At 41.3% G+C, this 17,557-nt stretch overlaps 1 pseudogene; it reads right to left on the bottom strand.

Annotated features, from left to right (window-relative positions):
• Nucleotides 1-7,785: 7,785 nt before the first annotated feature.
• Nucleotides 7,786-13,461, bottom strand: LOC131264465 (uncharacterized; annotated as a pseudogene).
• Between the last annotated feature and the right edge of the window lie 4,096 nt (nucleotides 13,462-17,557).

Below are 17,557 nucleotides of genomic sequence, written 5' to 3'. Positions count from 1 at the left end.
ACTTGTCGATGCTATCCTATGGCTAGTTCTATAAGTTTCTCCTAAAGAATTCACAACATCTCGTAACTGAACCGGTGTGAAAAAAAAATCAAAATTTCCAATATCATGCAGACCGGAAACTGTAACACTGCTAATCGGAATATATAGTATGCTATTGACAACTTACGCACACTATAGCTTAAAAACACCCACACGATAGAGTTTTTTTTTACGATGGGCGTACTCTGGAGCATGTGTGTCGTAATGAGAGTATTTGGATTTAGGGAAAAGCATCGTTTGTTTCTACCATAACCCTTTGAATCGCTATTTCTTGTTCTAAAGAGCACCGCATATTCAATAATACATTACAGAAATTAATGCACAAACCTTGCACAAAGCACTAGAACCACTTACTCTCGATATAGCGTCCGTCGTAAATACCCTCGAACAACTGCTGTTGACAGAGGAAAACGGTTTCCTTTCGAGCCGATTTTTCTGGCGGTGCACTTGATAAAGAAGACTTAGGTTGTCTGAGAAAAGGAGAGATAAAACCCAGCTCCGGAGCGATAGTCATAAACAGAAGGCGAGCAAATATGCCTTCGACGACAACCGGAAGACATGCGCATTAAATCCAATTCATACTTGCATGAATCACGTTACTGGAATGTTGGCAATAGTTGAAGCAATATGTTTGAATGCTGTAGGAAGTTACTCGTTATGTTGGTTTAGTGCAATGTATACCACAATTAAATAATTTAAAAATAGTTTTTTTTTTATTTTAAATAATCGGAAGATTTTTGTGCAATATGTTATAAAATGCTAATTTGTCTTAATTTTGACTTTGTAAGAAGCACTTCGTTTAAGTATGATTTTTCTCTTATAATAATAGTTTCATTATTTTAATATGATTTTCCCATTTTAATCTTGTTATTAAAAACATGTTAAAAGAAGTACTCGATACTGTTGCATGATTGGGAATGACTTTAATTTAACTTTTATTTGTTTTAAAGAAAGAAAGCTATATAGTCTCATAGGAATATGTTGATTTCACCAAACCCTGAGATGTATCTAAAATGATTTTTTTATCTGTGTAACTAAATATAGTGTAGCTAATGTATTGGCATGGACATCGTAGTCCATGAGCGAACGGGCAACCCCTAAACAGCTTTCAAATCCCTACAGAGCACCTACCTTTCTTTTATAAAGGAGAAAGCTCTATTGAATGCTATCGTAGAATAATGGAATGCAATACAGAAAACATTCATGTATCGATAAATGTAACAAGTGATCTCATCCTGTTCATGCATAATCGAAGTTACTATATACATATGTATATATACGTTACAACAGGAAACCAGCCAACGTATCATATTCCACGCTCGCGACAGGATGTCACCGCATTCTATGAGAACCCTCGCTACGGATGCAACCACTCAACGCAGACACCAGCGCGAACCCTTGCGACAGGACATAACCACTCGACGTAGAAACCTGACGACGATCGCGAACGAGTTGAGACATGAATTGTGCAGAACAACAACTGTGAGAAAGACTTCGTCACCAATCGCAGAGCAACACGTCGAAACAGAAGACCACCCGGAGCAGCAACGGCAGCGCTATAAAAGGGCTTCATAACAACTTAGACCTCACAATATTAAAACGCAATAAATTGGTTAGCCCTCAATGGAAAAGTTTATGCAAAGCTCTAATTTTAAAAGTGGGTTTTTTTTTTTTCCACTGTTTTTTTTCTTCTTTTATGTGTGATTCTTTTTTTTATTATTTTTTTACTCAAAATCAAAATATGTTTGTTTTCGCTTACTCATTAGTGGATCTTCTTGCAATACTTGCAGTATATTTAAATGGATTGAGAAAAAAATATTGAGCGAAAATCAACAAAATTCGAAGTGGGCACTTTTTCCTGCCGGTCACTGTATATATATCTACTACATATTTTAGCTTTTTTTTATGTATGGTGTTCTATGTACACTAAAAACTCAACCAAAACTGACCCGTCGCTTCTGAAACTTTTCACACATTAAGTTTAAGTACTGCAGATGTTGTTGAAGGTTTGTTTGATCACTATTTTTTAATAAAATCATCTAAATTTTACAATTTAAACTCACAGTTTTACTAACACAGACAAAACAAGTATGTAAACAAATGTCAAGGTGTATCCAACATAGTTACCCTAAGGTTTATACATCAAGGGGAAATTGATGAAATATCAAACATTTTAAATATGTCGTTATTGTAACTATTAAATTCAAACATATCTTTCAAGTATTAGTCAAAACCATAATACTTTTCTCAATCCTTTCCTCACCGAGCAACGCCGGGGCGTCAAGCTAGTATATATACATATATATGTATACAGTCGACTCTCGATAATTCAAAGTTGGAGGGACCCAGAAAAAAGTTCGATTTATCGAGAGTTCCAATTATCAAGAGTGGTAGGAAATAAGCAGCTACGGTTGCTGAGTTATGAACTGGAAATAAGGATGCGTGTATTGATTTACGCTATACCTTTACCCACCGTTTTCGCTAGCTGTTTTTGCTTCACTTTTCTTTGTGCACCTTTCTACAAAGCATGTGTGCCCCAAATATGTCCGTCCGCCCGTCTACACCATGTAGTCTGATTCGGACGAAAATCTGCGTCCCCGTTCAACAGAGTGTTACAGGGCACCCGCATCGTGACGCGTTCTATTACGTTTCAACTTCCCCAGAACTTCGAATTGTTGCGAGTAGAGTGGATACAGCTTCGAATTATCGCGTGAAGAGAGCAACCTTGCTTCGAATTTTACTTCGCTTTATCGAGTGTACCAAATCGTATTGTTTTTATTCGAAATAGTAAGAGTTTTCCAAGGGACTACTGATATACTTCGAATTATCGAGAGTTTCGAATTATCGAACGTTTGAATTATCGAGAGTCGACTGTATTATATATAAGTGCTCGTTCGAGCTTCGAGAATCAACTGAACTATATTTTGGGATGCTTATCGACTAAATACAATCTAATCTTATCATTACGCACACTTATACCTTACAATATCTTACAACTACTCGTATATAACGTCCGGGGCCGTAACGCTTCCCCTGTTGCTTTCGAGCGTCCTCGTTCGACTTTACCTTAGATGATTAATTATCCTTACATTTATTTCTTAAGCCTAGATTTATGAATTTTAACGTCAAACCCGTCTTGAAACGTGAAGTCATTGTCGTTTTGAACCCTAGATACTTTATATGATTCCTTGTCTTTTGTTATTCTCTGATTTACTTTGACAAAGACCTGTTCGCCTTCTTGCAATGATGGAGGCTCCTTTTTTTCCTACATTAGCTTTATCGAGAGATTGTTGCTGACTTTTTAACTTTATTTTTATATTTGATTGTATTCTTTTTATGCACTGAGCTTGCCTTGGCTTCATCCCCGTATTTGAATGTATACCCAAGTAACATTTCCAAGACCTATTAGACTTTAACGAGTTTTATCAATGTTTTAACATGGGTGTACCAAGTCCAATTGGTTTTATAGAGGTTTCTCAGCAGGCAAAATAGTTTTAATAATTTTGACATCCTTAAAACCTTTTGAGGATAGCTATAAAACCGCTCATTAAGTCTAAAATCTTAGTAGACTTGAAGAGTCTATAAATCTTCTTCTTCTCTTCTCTTCTCTATCTTCTCTATATCTATAAAAATGAATGTTTGTATGTTCGTGATGCTAAAACTCAAAATCGGCAGGACCAATCTTGATGACGTCTTTGTATGATTTGTTCCTTTTTACCCAAGGAAGGTTTAGGAAAAAAGAGAATTTGAAAATTCCCAAGGAAAAGCCGGAAAATGGGAAAACTCGGTATAAACGGCTTTTTCTTATAAAAAAAAATAAAATTTACCTTCTCTAACGAAAACGGTTGGACTTATCCCAAGAAAGTCTCCTGATGATTTGTTTCTTTTGGCCCAATAAAAACAATGCAAGTTAGAAAAATACTTGGGGAAAACCAGGAACACAGAAAAGTCGAAAAATATTTTTTTCCAAAAAAATTTAAACTTATAAAAATGAGTGTTGGTTTGTTTGACGCTAAAACCCAAATCGGATGAGCCGATCTTGACGATGTAATCAGATTATTTGTTCCTTTTTTTTCATGGATGGTTTAAAGAAAAGACATCTTTAACATTCCCTAAGGAAAAGCCGGAAAATGGAAAGATTTGTAAAAATAGCATTTTCCATACAATCAAATCAAATATACGATGTATAACTTAAACTAAAAAACTATTTGACCAATCTTTACGAAGTAATGGAATGATTTTTTCCTTCTTACCCATACCAATGAAAATTGTGACAAATCATGAGTCCGAATTCACAGATCATCGAATAATTTCATCTCGGTTAATCAACAAGCGATCCCCTAGATCACGTATCTGATCTGAGGTTCTGATAGGTGTTGAATGTATTTTGTTGAGTGGCAGCTGAGAGCTTTGTTGCAAAACACATATGAATGTTGAGTATTTAAGTTCAGGGAAATCTATCAAACAATTTTGCAAGTACGTCGCCGGAAAGGATATGCCGGTTTTTGCCATTGAAGGTGATGAGATAAGTGTCAAACGAACTGATACGTTGTTGTGCATTCCACAGTTTTTGTTTTTTATTTCATCGTTCAGTTCATTTAAAGAATGGTTAAAGAATTCACCAAGGACTCTTGAGTCAGGAGTACAGCAAGCAAAAAAAAACCAAGAAGCAAGATTTCAAATGGCAGCAGCGATTCTATTCCGAGATTATTGCTTGATTCGCAGTTACTTCGCATATGAATTAAATGCATCCGAGAAATGATTATTCAAAAGCAAGGGGGCCCGGTACATGGACATAGAGATGTGTTTTCATTTTGCTTTAGAACAAATTTACACAATCCACCGAAAACGAATACCTCCGATTTGTTTGAGCCATTCCGGATAGCGATGAGTATGGAGTGCAACTTTGAGAGAAGCATGTACATGACAGTGGTAATCACTGGAATTTATAAACGAACTGCAATAACTAAAGTGTCTATACTTAATATTAAGATTATTTCAATGAAGCCATAAAAACTCCTGTTGATTGTGAGATACGTATAAAAATGACATCGCCGAAGATATTTCACATCGCTTTTGAAAGGGAAATTTTGAACAAAAAATGAATGATCTAATGAAGCATTGGTGTTGATTGAAACTGGGAGTTTGTTTATGAGTAGTAGCATTCTATTGACTGAAATTCAAATGCCAGCACCAATCTTCGAATTAAAAATGTTCTGTTCTGTGAATAGTAATGTGGGCTTGCAACCCGCTATTTGCCAATTCGGTTCAACTAAAACTGATTTATCACAAATGTGCTCCATAGTATCGAAACGAAGATTGGTTGAGTGCACGTACAATATTAGCTGCTTAAAAACCTATGCTAATGACTCCAGCTGGACCATTGCGCTCATATAAATTGATTAACCGTATTGAAAATGAATCGTTCACTGGAATTTTAAAACATTCTTTCGATTTGTCTGACTGAAAGATGGATCTGTTATTGTTATGTGTCGACATCTTCAGACACCAAATCAATGGGGCTTCCCATGAATTGTAATGCTTTGTTTTTTCAATATTAGTGTATTATTATTATTGGACGATGCGAAGTTCGTCGGGTCAGCTTGTACGCTTATAAATATCTACAAATATGTTTATTTTGTCTATAAAGTCAAAATCTGGATGTCTATTTTGCAAAGTTCCAAACAATTCAATCAAAGTGGAATGACATCTTTCCACGATTCCATTAGAATTACTGCAACTAGCATGGTGTATTCCAATATTCAAATCCTGAAGGAATCCGATAAATTCGATTGAGACAAACGCAGGCTTTTGATCGCAAACTATTGAATTTGGCCGTCCGAAAATTCTTACAGGGTTTTTCAGATGATATCGTAACCGTAGCAGTATTTATTCGAACTGCAGCACATGATATTCCAACAGAGTCAGTTGATTTTATAACGCAATCATGTTTGTTATAACTGTGTCAGTTGAAAGCAGAATCGTCGCAGTTGATATTATAATCCTCCTGGTACAGCAGCTGAAGTGAAGTACGCAGCTAGCGAGTGTAAACGTATATCGCACGAACAACAGCCCAAGGTTAATCTACACAGCAGGTGGGTTTAAAAAGAATGAAGTTCTTCGATTTCATTGGAACGAAACTGCTCACAAAAATAAGTGAAAAATGACATGCAGTTAACATGAAAATTAATCAGCACTGCTTGTTTACAAATTCCTTTCGTTTTCTAATGAAATTAAAGCGATTCCAGCGAATTGGGCTCACCTGATATGTTGAACTACCTTAGAGTCTCATTCGTGCGATGTACGTTTATACTTGGTAGTTACGTCGACCTGCCAATACCAACTTTTATAATATCAACTTCGACGATTCTGATTTCAACTGACACAGTTATAATAAACATGATTGCGTTATAAAATCAACTGGTACTGTTGGAATATCATGTGCTGCAGTTGGAATAAATACTGCTACCGTTATGATATCATCTGAAAATCCCTGTATGTGATCGGCAATTGCTTTCTTCAGATCGACAATGGTTCTTGTTTCTAAAGGAATTACGCTTGCAAATTTAGAGAAGGCATCCACGACAGTCAGCATTTTTCTTCCCTTCAAACAAATATGTCAATATGTACTCTTTCGAACGGGTTTTCCGCATTAGGTGACTTTCTTATTAGTTTAGGCGGTTTTCGGTCATATTTACATCGCTTGCATATTATGCAGTTATTTAAAAAAATTCTAACTTTATTTTCCATATTGGGGAAAAAATATGTTTCGAGGATTTGAGCGACGTTTTCTTTTATTCCTCTGTGAGCGCTCTCGTGTACCATTTTTATGATATTGTCTTGCTCGCAAGCCATTGCTATGTCGGCGAGCAAAAGGGGAGAGTAAACCATTTTGAAAGCATTATTTTGGGAAAAGTGTTTGCGATATGTTTCCTGTATCAATTGAACCAAAGATAGTGGACAATGGATACAGCTAATCCCTTTTGCATTGGCCTTTTCTTTAATAATTGAGGGTATCACGATTGGGAGCGCGGAAACGATAAACTTCTCGACACTGGCCCATACAAAAGGTAAACAACACTTTGAACAAAGCGAAAAAATGGCTGGCCGTCTCGACGATCCAAAACGACGCCACCTACGTGTCGAGACGATGCGCGGAAACGAAACGACGCGGCTAGCCATTTTTTCGCTTTTTTCAAAGGTGTTGTTTACCTTTTGTATGGGCCCGCGACGAGAAATCTGACAGTCCGTATCGTTTCCGTCTTCCCAATTAAAATACCCTCAAATATTTACCAGATCGGATTCTCTATAATTCGATCTGCATATAGTGAATCTATGATATATAAACAATCATCAATTACATGGAAACACTTCAACGCCTTAGGTATAAACGAAGCTGGAGGCTTCAAAGGAACCTTTGAACATGTAAGGTATAAACGCACAGAGTTCATTTTTCACCGACCGTCGAACGGATTTTATCCGATCGTAGTCCGTGCTGTACCCGTATGTCATCGTTTGAATTGTTTCTAACTGCTACGATAGCTCTACCTTCCTTGCTGTTATAAATGCCGGGAAGGATAGGCAATTCCTTAAGATTTATTTCATCGTTTACAATGAAGTCGCCTTCCGTTTCTGTCAGTATTGGAATAAGTTGACTTTCTTGGGCATTAAGAGTGCATGTCTCTTGTGAGAGGTGCTTTTTCTCGAGATGAAATATTTTCCTTCCTATTTTGAGAGTGTTTTTGCTTATATCCAGTGAAGCGTGTATGTCTCGTAAAGTTTCATAACCTATTAGGCCGTCAAAAAAGATTATGAAAATCGAAAATATAGAATTTAATCTTCTTATTTATTTTGAATACGTCGAAAGATGCTGACTTTGTAATAATGTGTTTGCCTTTGACGTTTGTCACGAATATATCTTTTTTCAGTTTTGCAGTTCTGTAGATTCACGTGAGCAGTTGATATATAATTTTTGTTGACGCCTGTATTAATCAAAAATGTAAGGACTCCCTTAGTTGTGAATATTTCTAAATAGGGAATACAATTTTTGTTTATCAAAATTCTTCCTTTTTTTTCCTGATCCATCCGAAAATTTAGCTCATCCAGTTCAGTATCGTTTGTGTTTGCAAATTGTTCTACGTCGTTATTATTTATTTGCATTTTAGAACTCACGGTTCTCATCGAGGCATCACTAGCCGTAATCTGTAGGGGCTTGAACTTTCCAGATAAAGGTTTTTAACTTTGTCCTATCTTACGCGATCCGTACGACGTTGACGGTAGCTCGTATGTATCCGGCTTTTGTTTTCGATCCTGTATCGGTATGCGTTCTAACTTTTTCGGTATGCAGCGTTCGTATTAGTGTTGAGAAAGGAGCGAAAGAGCTGGCAACCACGCTCCGCTCCTCGAAAGGAGCGAAAAAATCGCTCCTCATTTGTGAGCGAAGCTAGCTCCAAAAAATGTTGCACGACATTCTCGCTCCTTTGCGCTCCTTTCGCTCCTTTCGCTCCTTTGCGCTCCTTTCGCTCCTTTCGCTCCTTTTCGCTCCTTTTCGCTCCTTTCGCTACTTTTGCTCCTTTCATGCCTTTCGCTCAATGCGCTCGTTTCATTGCGCTCCCTCATACCCTCATCCTCATTTCGACAATTTGCTTTGTCCGTGCTGTCCGGTGCCGGGTTTGCACACCGTAATCGACTGTATTGTTCTATTCTTTTGTATGGCCGTCAGTGCTGTATCGTTATTTTTCATTACTTTTCGCGTTTGGGGGGACGAAACTTACGTTTTTTTCGACATACTGACGACTAATCTCACCGGTGTCGGTTCAATGCTATGCACTTGAATGCTTTGTTTAATTCTTTTGTATTGTCATGAAGTACGGTAGCACTGCTGCCATCGTGGTTAATCGTTATACAGTTATTGCTTTTCATAGATTTTGACATTGCTCACCTAGTTCGAATGACGTTTTTACAACATGTTCATGGTGTAGACACGGTATCGACCCCACTGGTACCCGTTTTAACTGTTATCGGTTTTCACACATTCCGCCAGCGCTCTACAACCAGGTCATAACAGAGCGCAAAGGAGCGGAAGGAGCGAAAGGAGCGAAAAGGAGCGAAAGGAGTAAAAAGGAGCGAAAGGAGCGAAAGGAGCGGAAAGGAGCGGAAAGGAGCAATAATGTCGTGCAACACTTTTCGGAGCTAGCCAGCTCGCTCCGCTCCTCTTGGTGAGCGAAATATGTCCACTCCGCTCTTCAAAAAGAGCAGATTTTCACAACACTAGTTCGTATATTCTGCGGATATTGAATACGCTTCGTCTATATTTTTCGGTTTGCTACACCTAACGTACGAGGATAACGATCCCTCAAGGCCATCGATGAAGCGTGTGAGTGTGATAACTCCAATCAAATGATGGACCCCTTCAATAAAATTTTTATATTCTTCGGTCACTGCGGTGATTGCCCTTATTTTAGATGAAACACTTTTTAAGTTATTATAATATTCTAGCAGGGTCTTATTTCCCTGCTTTTCATAGAAAAGGGTTTGGAAATGGGAAGCTAAATCCCTTTTATCGTCGAAGAAGTTTTGCAATACTTCCTTTATCTCGGGCCACGTGCTAATATTCCCGGCGGCAATTATTGCTTCTCTATTATTCAGTGGCGTCTCGTCCACCTGAGCAACCTGTGCACTGCACAGTCATGAATTTTTAAAATGAATCACGAAATTATTTGTTTATTTGTGGTATTGTAATTTCCACCCGTAATAGTTGCGTTCAAAGTCTACTTAACGCTTTACGTTGCGCTGGGCACTTTTGCTGGTGCATCTTTAATCAAATAAGAACAGTTCTCTTAACCACAGTCTCATAATACAATTCTCATTACGAACGGTGAAGAAGCGCTAGTTTTCTTGTTAGCAAGAGTCAAAATCCAGCTGGAAAGTCGATCATTTTTGTTTACGGGTGGGCACTTCTGCCAGTGCACTAGCCAATCGTATATGTACACATTAGTTCTCTCGTGCATGTGTTCAATGCGTCCATGTGAAATTGTCAATGCATAGGTGCCTTTCCTGTGCACATTAAATTGTACTCAGGTCGGGCTCGAGGAGAGTCTGGCTTGCCAAATAAGAATTTGATTCACAAATATTTACGGCGGATATATTTTTCGAGTAGATATTGACGTTCGTCAAGTAAATTTTGAAAAAAGTAAAACTTTGAAATAAAATCGAGGAAACAAACACGCAAATATAGTCAACAACTTAAAGCTAATTAAAAAATGTCTAAGCAGGCACGTTGGACTGGGCAATACTGATGGTGCACACACTTTCATTCAAACGATTTTTCATGCAATTGTTGTATTTAGCGTGAAATTACCAGTCAATTTGTACATCGACATTGAGCAGGACATCGTAGATGAGCTGTTAAACTCGTTTTTCATCTACCTAAAGAAGCAATTAATGATTGCAGAACTAAATAGATCATTCGAGGTTCCTCAAACTATTCTTTCACTTAACATCCTGACCAAAATCGTCGTCGTATGTCGTGGCGTTTTGAACCACTTTATATGGTTTACCTAAGTCGGTATTACTTTTGTTGAAGGTGCACAGCCATCTCATTTTCTCACGAGACGCCACTGCTATTACCCTAGTGGCAAAATCAGCATGCTTTCTCGTTCTGTCCAATTGACAATAGATACCGACAGAACGAGAAAGCATGCTGGTTTTGCCGCCGGGGTATTGCACTATATATACTGTATATTGCACTATTCTTACTGTTCATCTCCGCATAGCGAACTCATAGGAAACTCTGGTGAAACTCCTGTCAAACTTGTATGGAGTTTCGAGTTTCCCGAGTTCGCTAAGTGGACACGCATTTGTTTCGGTCTTCTTCGCTTCTTCTTAATCCGTCAGTTATTAGACGTCAGAACGAGGGGCTTTGCTAGTGCTGTCAAGAGTTTCCTACCAGTTTCCTACGAGTTTCCCAGCTGTTGCGGGAACTGAGATCGTCAGTTCGTCGGAGGAGAGTTCGCTATGTGGAAATGCACAGTTATACTCGTCAATAGTGTTGTGAAAATCGGCTTTTTTTGAGGAGCGGGGCGGGCATAATTCGCTCACCTAGAGGAGCGGAGCGAGCTGGGTAGCTCCAAAAAGTGTTGCACGACATTATCGCTCCTTTCCGCTCCTTTCGCTCCTTTTCGCTCGTTTCGCTCCTTTTTGCTCCTATCGCTCCTTTCGCTCCTATGCGCTCTGTTATGACTTGGTTGCAGAGCGCAGGCGAAATGTGTGAAAACTGATAACAATTGAAACGGGTACCAGCGGAGTCCATATCGAGTCTACACCATGAACATGTAGAAAAAACGCCATTTTAACTCGGTGAGCAAAGTTAAAATCTATGAAAAGCAATAACTGTAAAACGGTTATCCACGGTGGCAGCAGTGCTACCGTACTTCATGACAATACAAAAGAATTAAACAAAGCATTCAAGTGCCCACGATTGACCCGACACCGGTTAGATTGGTCGCCAAGAATATGTTGAACAAAACGCAAGCTCCGACCCCTCAAACGCAAAAAGTAATAAAAAACAACGATGCGGGACGCACGGCCATACAAAAGAATAGAACAAGACATTCGATTACGGTGTGCAATACCGGCACCGGACAGCACAGACAAAGCAATTTGACGATATGAGGATGATGGTAAGAGGGAGCGCGATGAAAAGAGCGCATGGAGCGAGAGGAGCGAAAGTAGTGAAAGGAGCCAAAGGAGCTAAAGGAGCGAAAGGAGCGAAAGGAGCGAATGGAGCGAAAGGAGCGAAAGGAGCGAAAGGAGCGAAAGGAGCGATGTCGTGCAACACTTTTTGGAGCTAGCTTCGCTCACAAATGAGGAGCGATGTTTTCGCTCCTTTCGAAGAGCGGAGTGAGGTTGCCAGTAGTGTTGAGAAAGGAGCGAAAGAGCTGGCAACCACGCTCCGCTCCTCGAAAGGAGCGAAAAAATCGCTCCTCATTTGTGAGCGAAGCTAGCTCCAAAAAATGTTGCCCGACATTCTCGCTCCTTTGCGCTCCTTTCGCTCCTTTCGCTCCTTTGCGCTCCTTTCGCTCCTTTCGCTCCTTTTCGCTCCTTTTCGCTCCTTTCGCTACTTTTGCTCCTTTCATGCCTTTCGCTCAATGCGCTCGTTTCATTGCGCTCCCTCATACCCTCATCCTCATTTCGACAATTTGCTTTGTCCGTGCTGTCCGGTGCCGGGTTTGCACACCGTAATCGACTGTATTGTTCTATTCTTTTGTATGGCCGTCAGTGCTGTATCGTTATTTTTCATTACTTTTCGCGTTTGGGGGGACGAAACTTACGTTTTTTTCGACATACTGACGACTAATCTCACCGGTGTCGGTTCAATGCTATGCACTTGAATGCTTTGTTTAATTCTTTTGTATTGTCATGAAGTACGGTAGCACTGCTGCCATCGTGGTTAATCGTTACCGAGGAGCCACACGTAAGCGAACGAACGCGTATAACGAATTTTTTGGCCCGAGCTTTTTGCGGCAATCGCTGTATACCATATTTATAACAGTTGGTCTGTTTTTTTTACCCGTACATGGAAGGGGAAGAATGCCCAAAAAATTCGCTCGACTTTTTCTGTGCGCTAGCGAACGTTCGCTCGAATTCTGAGCACCGAACGTGAACCGAAGGAAGGAAAGAGAAATCTATCATTAGAGCGAGAGGCATTGCTGACACACGGTAAGCTCCAGCCGCTCGAAAAAACGTTCGTTCGGTGTAAAAAGCTTCACGTGTGGCTCCTCGGTTATACAGTTATTGCTTTTCATAGATTTTGACATTGCTCACCTAGTTCGAATGACGTTTTTACAACATGTTCATGGTGTAGACACGGTATCGACCCCACTGGTACCCGTTTTAACTGTTATCGGTTTTCACACATTCCGCCAGCGCTCTACAACCAGGTCATAACAGAGCGCAAAGGAGCGGAAGGAGCGAAAGGAGCGAAAAGGAGCGAAAGGAGTAAAAAGGAGCGAAAGGAGCGAAAGGAGCGGAAAGGAGCGGAAAGGAGCAATAATGTCGTGCAACACTTTTCGGAGCTAGCCAGCTCGCTCCGCTCCTCTTGGTGAGCGAAATATGTCCACTCCGCTCTTCAAAAAGAGCAGATTTTCACAACACTAGTTGCCAGCTCTTTCGCTCCTTTCTCAACACCACTCGTCAAGGAGTTGCAGCGCACTCTCTACGTCCTCGATCCACGCGCGAGTTTCGTGTTTTTTTTTCTTCGTGAGTGGGTAGGTAGCGGATGCTGTCCGGCGTTCTAAAATAGATAATAGACTCGCTTGACCTCGCTTTCAGGCTATTCATTTCCCTGACGAGTTCGTTTTGCGCGTTGGTGAGTTGCCGAATGTGTTCCAGCAACTCTTCCTGAGTATAGTTTGGTTCCATTGTTTCCACTAAACACACTTTACTCACGGCTAGAATATTTGCTCTGCTTCCCATCCAACACAAAATGAACATTTCTCCATACAAAATGGGTCCCGGTTTTGTCAACGGTTCTCTCAACGATCGTCCAGTTAAACCGGGATAATTCATTCGGAGCAAAGCCGGCAAAAACAAAAAGAGGAGAGCCCTGATGGGCCCCCTTCTCTCTTCTGCCTTCTACAACACTCTCATGCCTCGAGCACACAGCGGGATTCGAACCCAACCTCTCCAACTCCGGTCTGTGTACGCTATCCACTAGACCGGCGCTCTTGCTTGAGAATGGCGCGCTAAATGTACAATATATATCTAGCTACATGCGTTTGCATGCATCGTTAGCGATCGCTAGCGTAGGCCTCAACCAAGAGCAGGCCATTTCCCATCCAACACAAAATGAACATTTCTCCATACAAAATGGGTCCCGGTTTTGTCAACGGTTCTCTCAACGATCGTCCAGTTAAACCGGGATAATTCATTCGGAGCAAAGCCGGCAAAAACGAAAAAGAGGAGAGCCCTGATGGGCCCCCTTCTCTCTTCTGCTTTCTACAACACTCTCATGCCTCGAGCACACAGCGGGATTCGAACCCAACCTCTCCAACTCCGGTCTGTGTACGCTAACCACTAGACCCCCATCCAACACAAAATGAACATTTCTCCATACAAAATGGGTCCCGGTTTTGTCAACGGTTCTCTCAACGATCGTCCAGTTAAACCGGGATAATTCATTCGGAGCAAAGCCGGCAAAAACAAAAAGAGGAGAGCCCTGATGGGCCCCCTTCTCTCTTCTGCCTTCTACAACACTCTCATGCCTCGAGCACACAGCGGGATTCGAACCCAACCTCTCCAACTCCGGTCTGTGTACGCTAACCACTAGACCGGCGCTCTTGCTTGAGAATGGCGCGCTAAATGTACAATATATATCTAGCTACATGCGTTTGCATGCATCGTTAGCGATCGCTAGCGTAGGCCTCAACCAAGAGCAGGCCATTTAAGGCTCTCGCGGGGTCTTCGCGTACACTCTCTGCACTGCCGTACGGTGGAGAGCGTGTAATTGTATGGAGCGCATTGCGCTCTTTGAGGGCTTCGCACTTGTTTGTATCCACGCGTGCTCAGGCTTCATACAAGTTTTGCTCACTCTTCATATAAGTTACGCTCGCGGGCGGGTCGAAAATTGTCGGCCCTACAGCGCGAATGCGACGGAGCATAAGTCAGTCGCTGCGTCTCGCTCCGATCCACGGGGATAGGCTTGAGTTCATTCAAAATTGGTAGTAGGGCCGGCGCTCTTGCTTGAGAATGGCGCGCTAAATGTACAATATATATCTAGCTACATGCGTTTGCATGCATCGTTAGCGATCGCTAGCGTAGGCCTCAACCAAGAGCAGGCCATTTAAGGCTCTCGCGGGGTCTCCGCGTACACTCTCTGCACTGCCGTACGGTGGAGAGCGTGTAATTGTATGGAGCGAATTGCGCACTTGTTTGTATCCACGCGTGCTCAGGCTTCATACAAGTTTTGCTCACTCTTCATATAAGTTACGCTCGCGGGCGGGTCGAAAATTGTCGGCCCTGCAGCGCGAATGCGACGGAGCATAAGTCAGTCGCTGCGTCTCGCTCCGATCCACGGGGATAGGCCTGAGTTCATTCAAAATTGGTAGTAGGGTTAAGGCTCTCGCGGGGTCTTCGCGTACACTCTCTGCACTGCCGTACGGTGGAGAGCGTGTAATTGTATGGAGCGAATTACGCTCTTTGAGGGCTTCGCACTTGTTTGTATCCACGCGTGCTCAGGCTTCATACAAGTTTTGCTCACTCTTCATATAAGTTACGCTCGCGGGCGGGTCGAAAATTGTCGGCCCTACAGCGCGAATGCGACGGAGCATAAGTCAGTCGCTGCGTCTCACTCCGATCCACGGGGATAGGCCTGAGTTCATTCAAAATTACTAGTAGGGTTCCTTTGGTGCTGCAGCGCGTGCTCTGGAGCGTTCTGAGTATAATAATACTTATACTTATAAGTTGCTTTCGCTGTTTGGTGTCGTTTTGTAACCCGAAGGTCGGGGCGTTTCTTCTGGATCTGCTGCTTCCTCCGCAAGTCCTCTGATATGCTCTCAGGGGTGGAAAAATCCGGGATAGGATGACGTTATGCAGGGTTCCAGATGGAACGGTTATTGGCTGCGCCAGTTATGAGATGGTCCTTGCTCGTTCGAGCTTCGAGAATCAACTGAACTATATTTTGGGATGCTTATCGACTAAATACAATCTAATCTTATCATTACGCACACTTATACCTTACACTATCTTACAACTACTCGTATATAACGTCCGGGGCCGTAACACACGTATATATCCAAATGAATATATATATATATATATGTATATATATGTATGAAATGTTTGGTTGGTATATATATATATATATGTATGAAATGTTTGGTTGAAATGTTTGGTTGGATATGTATGAAATGTTTGGTTGGTATATAGTAAGCAAACCAAACGCCACGACACCCCCTAGTGGGACAAGGCCGTAACTACCGCGGAGTGCCAGCCTCGAGACTCGATCCCAAACCTGTAGCCAGGTGTTTCCTCGCGCTACCGCTGCGCCATACCCCCATTTCTTTTTATTTATTTTTTTTATGTGGCACGACATCCCCTAGTGGGACAAGGCCTCTCTCCCAAGAGAGTTTGCATGACCAAAAGACGGTATACTATAAAATCGGTGGTCAGCCGTTCGTAATACCGGAGGGTGCCAGACTCGAGATTCGATCCCACATCTGCGGTGTGGTGTTTCCTCGCGCTACCGCTGCGCCATGGGCACCTCGTTTATTTCTTTTTATTATCTATCCTTATAATTCGCTGAAAATAGTAATGCTATGCTGTACACGGAACAAACCACACATGCTAAAGTTAACAATCCGCATCAGCCAACGAACCAAACAGTACTATATTAATATAGTGTAATACTACTGAAGCACCAGAAGTGTAGTGTAATAATACAATAGGTAACCAATATCACCAGTACATTATCATTCATTAGATTAACAATATGTCATACGAACTTTTTATAAATAAATTGTTCTTGGTGTAACGACCTTGTTGGTCATGCCTGCCCCGTTAAAGGCTTACGAGACTTGATTCCCTGTTGTACGTGGATAGTCAGTCCTCTCGTACAGGGGAGGGGTCCGGTCTCGGTTGGGATTCGAACCCACGCCGTCGAGGTGGTGAGAGACCCGGCGCTCATGGGCCGATTTTCTAACCGGCGCTACCGCTCGGCTGTCGCGGACCCCCATATATTATATTATGTTATAAATATATAACTATTGATGTTTTTATTCAATCGAACGCTAAACCTGTGATCACAGCTTTCCGCAACCGCATGCGGTTGCGTTTTTGATCTGTCAAACGAGCACAGCTTTTCGCCAAAAATAATACTTTAATGTTTGAATATACCACTTATATGAGCATACAATCTCATTAAAGTCTACTAGGAACAATATTTACTGTTGACATATAAAAACGCAAGAGTCTGCGGCAAGAATCAAACTCGTTTGATTTTTTGGTACAGAAACCGCAAGGTCTTGCGTCTGCGGTGACAGCCCATGACAGCTCCTATCTCTCCCATGGGAAAAAACGCAACCGCATGCGGTTGCGCAAAGCTGTGACCAGGGGTTAAATGAAGTGGAAGTTGGAACCTTGAAAGGTTGTCTTGTGTTCTTACTATATACTTCGCCAAAAACAAAACATAAATAATCTACCACGCTCTTATAACAATGTCGGTCACTGTGCGTTCTCTTACGGGAAGGCAAAATAAACAAACAAGTGACCGATGTATGATATATTTTTTAATAATTTAAAAGCCTTTGCACTACACTTATCATGAGGCCAATTGATAAAAGATAACCGGAACCAGCTTGTCACATCGAGTGTAAACAAATTGATTTAAAACCTACAACACTCCTTAGTAGATGTATGGTTAGGCGGGTGGTGCTGAATCCTATAAAAAGCAGTTTCATTTCACATGAGCTTTTAGTTTGAATCTCGGTTATTTCGATTTCAGTTCCATACCTCCATCGTA

This window comes from Anopheles coustani, chromosome 2 (genome assembly GCF_943734705.1).
Source record: "Anopheles coustani chromosome 2, idAnoCousDA_361_x.2, whole genome shotgun sequence".
Classification (NCBI taxonomy): Eukaryota; Metazoa; Arthropoda; class Insecta; order Diptera; family Culicidae; genus Anopheles; species Anopheles coustani.
The sequence above is the reverse complement of the archived record's forward strand: the minus strand, read 5'-3'. Positions and strand labels throughout refer to the sequence as shown.